Below are 6,608 nucleotides of genomic sequence, written 5' to 3'. Positions count from 1 at the left end.
TTTGAGAGTGCATAAATGTTCTGTTTCTCCCCAAACTCTCTGGGCGCTCACGAGAAGCTCCGCCCCGACGCGTGGATGAGCGTGTTTGGAGGAGGTGCTTTGAGACTGAAGATCGTCCGCGTCTCCTCAAGTCTTTATCCACTGACTCTTCCTCCCTCAACCGTTTTCTCCGCTGGAGGGAAGAACTTTCCCCTTTCACTCACTCGTTCATTCACTGATGCGTCGATCCCCTGAGGGCCTCCTGGTCCCCATTCTGTTCCTGGTTCTAGCCCAGTGCTCTCTGTTACGGCGATGTTCACACTGTCCCCACTCTTTCCAGCAGGAGTCCCTTTACACTGGCTCCTGCTTTCTTTTGACAAATCCCAGTCATTCCGTGAGCCTGTCCTTAATTTCTGGCCCAAGAGGGTGTTCCAGGCCCCTCTGGTTCTTTCTCTGCTCTGTTCCTGGGCCTGGACATTTCTCCATGCAGCCCTGGCCATTGTGATGGAGAATGGTGTTTGGAACCCAATGTGGGTGGGCCGGGGTGCTCACTGTCACTGGGGGGCCATGGCTTCTGGGATTCACAGGGGATGGGTCAGGAATCGCATACCCACACCCTTGACACACCTCCCTCATAGAGGCACACAGAGCTGAGGACACAGATCTGAGTGGACAGACGTGCAGACCACACGTCAGCAGGAGTTCACACCGAGAGCTCTGGTTCCGAACAAACGACAGGCGTGTTCTGTCTGCTGCTTTCTGCGCCTGTGGCTCTTGAGCCTGGTGCCAGCCCGGCCTCCTTTGTCCAGGGCATGTTCACCTGTGGGCTCAGTCCTAGAAGATGCAGGGTCGTCTCAGGACTGCTCCCGTCGGGAGATTCCTGCCCAGGAGCCAGAGGCCAGTGCTGGCGTTCAGTCCTCTCTTCCTTTCCTCCAGATATCGTGCTCCAAAGTGACAGTGGTTCACTTTACTTTTCACGGTGGTTGTTTTATTCATTTGAATTATAATTTTGTTTATTCTTTGAGTCTGAATTCTGTTTTACACGTTTGTCAGTCTCTGCTGATTCTCTGTGGCTATCTGCCTACCTATGAGTTTATATCCATCCATCTCTCTACCTTATTTGTCTCTTAATCTGTGGAGCTTTAACATGGTGTTAATGTCAGGTTAGTGATCTTAGCTCAGAGGGTGGCAGGTTGTATTCAAGAACATGACAAACCCTGAGCTGGCCCTGTGGCACAGTGGTTAAACTTTGGTGTGCTCCATTTCCATGGCCCAGGTTCCCGGGTTCGGATCCTTGGCGTGGACCTCCACTACTCATCAGCCATGCTGTGGCATCAACCCTCATATGAAGTGGAGGAAGAGTGGCACGGATGTTAGCTCAGGGCTAATCTTCCTCAGCAAAAAAAAACCAAAAAAACAAAAAAAAAACACATGACAAACTCCATCCTGTCTACAAGGAACCCACCCTGAACATAGGGCTCGGTTGGATCAAAAGTCGAAGCAAGCATGAGGACTGAATTCCATCGTGCCCAGTGGCCATCAGGAGAAGGACTCTCACAAACAGGATGAGGGCTCCATTCACCGAGATGTCACCCCAGTCTTAGTGCCCATTCACTCAATAACAGCTGCCAGTCAATTAGGCAAACACTGACACAACTGGAAGGAGGGTCACCCTGGGGTTCTGTGAATGGTGGGGCTTTAACTGTCCTCTCTCGGGCATTGACAGAACCAGGAAAGACCGGCAGGAGAGAGCAGGCCTGGGCAGCGCCATCCCCCCTCCAGCTCCATTCACTGGCGCCCCTGGATGCCCACCCATGGCAGCAGGATGTAGGCCCTTTCACGTGCTCATGGGACCGTTGCCAGCTGGAGACATGCCGAGCCCCCACGCAGCCTCAGTGAATTTAGAAGCGGTGAAATTGTGGGGAGAAGATGCTTCCTCAACCAGCTTCTGGGCCCCACAGGGCGATGGCTACTTGAGGCTGTGGGAAGGGCTCTGGACGGGTGTCCACCCCACAGCCCCCACAAGGCCACACCTACCAGGGCGGGGCACCTGGGCCCAGCAGGCCCTCCCCCTCCCTGACAGAGCAAGGCCAAGACAGGAAGCCTGCATTAAGCCTGCCTTTACCTAATGGTCTGACATCTGGGGCCTCACCCACCCTGGGGAGACACCCCCTCCCAGGGCCAGTCAGTTTCCAGAGATAGTGAAGGCTGGCCTGGGGATGCACCCTTCACATGCAAACTGACCAGTCCAGGGCCCACTCCGCACCTCCTCTGTTGGCGTCTCACGCTCCAGGCCAGTAATCCTCTGCACTAGTTACCCCAGGGCAGAACGGGGCGCCTGGGGCCAGCCCAGAGCCCACTGAAAGTGTTCCCACCAGCCTGCTGCCCGCCTGACGCTGCCTTTCCCGCAGAAACCAAATCAAGCCTCTTGCCCACGGTGCGCCCCCTCCCTCTGCCTCATGACCCACCCTGGCCTTCCCTGCGTGGCCCTCGTGGTGTGCTGTGCCCCTCCTCTTGGGGACCGTGAGCGTTGTCTTTCCAATGACGTCTTCTGAAATGCGGGCCTCAGGGTAGGGCCTTCAGATCCAGAGACAATGATGAAATCTATGTTTTTAAAATGAGAAGCACTGTCTCAGAGTTGGGAGGAGGGGCAGGAAAGAGGTCCACAGAGCGGGCTTCTCAACCTCGAGTCCCTCGGCCTCCCACTGGACAGCGCAGGCCAGCTCCCTGAGAAGGAGCCCCCGAGATGGAGGTTGGGAAAGTGGGGGACGCACTAACCTAAATGCGTTCACACGAAACCTCGGCCCTGCATCACCCCCGGGTGTGGCAGCAGCCTGGTGTCTCTGCACCTCATTCAGCAGGCCCGGGACAGGAGCTGCCACGCGCGCAGCCCCTACCTGCCCGACGCTGCTCTCTGGGGCTGCGGGCAGGCCCGGGCAGGATGCAGCTGGGCCGTGTTGGCTGCGAGCATCACCTGCTTCTCAGGCGAGTCTGGGAGCAGCTCCTGCAGGTGCAGAAGGCTGTGGGGTCGGCCCAGGGCTCCCGGCTGCAGCAGGGCTGATGCTGTGGCGGCCTTGGGACTTCTCCTGCACCCCCGTGCTGGCCACCTCGCTCTCTGCCCACGGGGTCTAGGAGAGCTCTAGAACTTTACCACGAGGCTGCTTGTCTTCTGGCCACAGCAGGACCTGGAGATCCGAGGGACACCCTGACGACCGCTTGGGTGCAGGCGAGACCCTCCAGGACGCCTGCCAGGACCAAGCCTGCTCTACCGCCTGCTGGTTTCTCGGCAGAAGGCGTCCCAAGTGACTGGCTGGCAGCCACGTGCAGTCAGCGGGCCTCTTGCTGTGTTCTTGGTGGAAGCCCCCTCCCCCACCCTAGGCACCGGGACCCCTACCCCTTGGAAACCAGGGCTGCCTGACCGGGAGCACACATATACCAGGGCATGTGCCGAGCCTTGAGGGGCCGACCCTGCACTCCTGGGGCTCAGTGTCCCCCAGCACTGGGGACCAGCCGGGCCAAAGCAGCTCACTGTGCCCTGGGGGGAGCTCAGGCCAGGGAACAGCTGCCCTGGAAATGGGCCAGGGACAGAGAGGGCCCTGCCGAGGGGGCCTTGGGTCTGTGGGAGTGAGCCCACCCGGTGGGGAGGGCAACACCATGGGGTGGGACAGCAGGAGGGGAGAGGCCTAAGACTCAGCTGGGACCGAATGAGCAGGAAGGCACAGACATGGTGATGTCTGCAGGTTCCCCGAGGTGGGGACCCAAAACGTGTCAGCTCCAGAGTCAGGCCTCTTGCAAGGAGAGGCCCACTCATCTCCCCATGTGCTGGCCCCAACTCCCACCCCCCGTAGCTCAGCCTACTTGGCCAGCCGGGCCCCAGCCTCCTGCTGCTAGGGGAAAGTGTGCTGCTGGCAGAGAAGAGCTGCTCGCTAATGCACCTGGGGTCGCACTGTGGCCTGCCCCCTCCCTCAGGACGCAGGGCCTGGGGAGGGCCTGGAGGAGACAGAGGCAGGAGCAGAAACAGCTGGCTATGATAAACCGGTGACGAGGGTGGGGTTTGAGAGTGGGCTCAGGCCTGCTGGGCTCAGGGCGGGGATCTGGGGGCTGCGGGCAGAGGGGGATGGGGGGGTGCCATGCAAAGGCTGGGAGGTGGGACCTGGCTGGCTTAGGGTGTGGCTGGGGTGAGGCCCTCTGAGCACTGAGCACTCCCTCCTGCCCTCATCCCCTCCTGGGCCCGCAGATGGTCCTGTCCTGTCCTGTCCCAAGGTTTCCCTGGGCGCCACCACCAACCTCTTCCACAGCTAGACTGGGGACGAGGGGACGCATCTCTGAAACACAAAACAACGTCACCCTGGGGAGAGCAGTGCATCCTGCTCTAGAGCTCATCACCAACAAGGGGGTTCACCACCCTTCCAAGAGAGCAGGACGTCCCAACGGGGTGACTGCTGTTCACGGGTCATTTGTTCAATGATTAAGGTGCTCTGAGATCTGAGTTCATCAGCAATAATCCAATTGGTTTCTATCGATTCCACATTTCTCCCAGTACGAAAGGACGAGAGAAATAGGCCCACTTTTCAAAAGCACCTTCAAACTAATGGATGATATAATCTTAATCTAATTAATTTAGACCCAGCCCTGCCCAGGAACAGGGTTTGTCAGGATGCCAGAGCTGGGCATCGTGTAACACTTAAAGCTTTATTGCCAGAGGTTCGATTCCTCTTCCTGACAACTCGCTCGTAATCAGCGTTCTCCGACTCATCACCCCCATCCCGCTTGCTGCTGCTCTCCTCACGACGGTCCAGTGAGAAGCGTTAGGCTGCATAGGACTCCTCAAAGGACCAACACGGTCGGCCCCCGTGGCCTGCTGCAGCCCATCGCTGGTGCCGTCAGACTATTCATTAAAGAACCGCCACACCACCAACACCGTCAACATCCCTATTTCTCGTTGCACCAATCCCGGCCCCTCCCTCTGGCCCTGACAAGATGAATTCCACGACCCACACCACGCCCACTGATTAATAGAAGCCTAGGCCTACTGTTTGCACGAACCCTGTCAGGCCTAGCTGTTTATTCCATTCTCTGATCAGCCTCAGCTTCAAATTCAACACGTGCACTAATTAGACCCCTACGAGCAGCAGCACCAACAGTTTTGTGGGAAGTAACGTGAGCAATTATTCTACTGTCCGTCCTGCTAATGTACCATCTTTTTCACTTTCAACATTAATTTTTACCCAAGAATACTTATGACTAATTTTTCTTTTTTTTTTTTAGTGTTTGAATTTTATTTTATTTTATTTTATTTTTTTTTATTAATGTTATGATAGATTACAACCTTGTGAGATTTCAATTGTACATTTTTGTTAGTCATGTTGTGGGTACACCACTTCCCCCTCCGTACCCTCCCCCCACCCCCCCTTTTCCCTGGTAACCACCGATCAGATCTCCTTCTCAATATACTAATTTCCACCTATGAGTGGAGACTTATGACTAATTTTTCATCTTGACTACTAGGCACAGGATGATTCATTTCAACCCTGGCAATGGAACCAAGCGAGTTCCATTGATTGAACACAGGGAGAGTCGAACGCGTCTCTGGCTTCAATGTTGAATACACAGCGAGTCCACTTGTCTGCTTCTTCCCGGCAGAACATGCCAAGAGCATGATGCCAGACATCCTCACAACAATTCTATCTCTAGGAGAATCCCACGGCCCCTGCATACCAGACTTATACACAACTAACTCCTATCAGAACCCTTTCCTTCATTACATCTTTTTTAATGAATCTGAGCATCCTATCCACACACCCCATTTGGAGGGGATGTGGGTTTTGGTTATCCAACGGCTCCGGCTCCTGGGCAGTGTCCTGAGGCTTGAGTTTCTGATTTAACTGTCCCAGGGATATTCCCCTTGGGGTTATTGATGGAGGTTATGGTGGGTTTATTTATTTTGAAAACTGATGAGAGAGAAATTGTGTTTAAGTCTAATGGGATAGGGGGGTTGAGTATTTTATGACACTGGAGACTCTGGGTTTTTTACTGAGGAGGCCTTAGGAATTGCTGCCTTATGGAGCTATGGGACTGGAGTGGTAATTGTGACTGGTTGGTCATTGTCTTACCGGCTCTTAGGTAATATCAGCCCTGATATGGGTTCCCCTACAGGGAGCCCAGCATATATGGGTTAAAACTACAAGCACACGTTCCCAGTTCCCTGGGTCCTTAGTTACGCTCATACGTAAATGTATTTCTTTACCCTCTGACTCCCTGAGCTTCACAACCAAATAGAAGTTACACATTGTTAAAGCCCAGATGGGCTCAAGCTGGGCTCGCACTAAAGTGGTGGCTGATCCCAGGACCTCGAAGTTTTTTCACAGAGAAATTAGTGCCCAGAGAATATCAAGAAACAGAAGCTTCCCAGAGTCTACCATCCACCATGGAGATAAACAGCCAGGGACGTCCATCTGTGGAATCCTTTGTCTCCCCGCCCTTGGAAGCTGTCCCAAACGTGGGCCGATGGGAACATGCTGACCAAGAAGGTCACAGCTCCCCTCCCCTACCTAAAACCCCAAATGACAACCCCTACGCGTTTCTTAATGGGGAGCTAGCAATTCTTGAGGCACCAGCCCTTGCTGTGC

Source organism: Equus asinus, chromosome 5 (assembly GCF_041296235.1).
Source record: "Equus asinus isolate D_3611 breed Donkey chromosome 5, EquAss-T2T_v2, whole genome shotgun sequence".
NCBI lineage: Eukaryota > Metazoa > Chordata > Mammalia > Perissodactyla > Equidae > Equus > Equus asinus.
Note: the sequence above shows the minus strand (reverse complement) of the source record.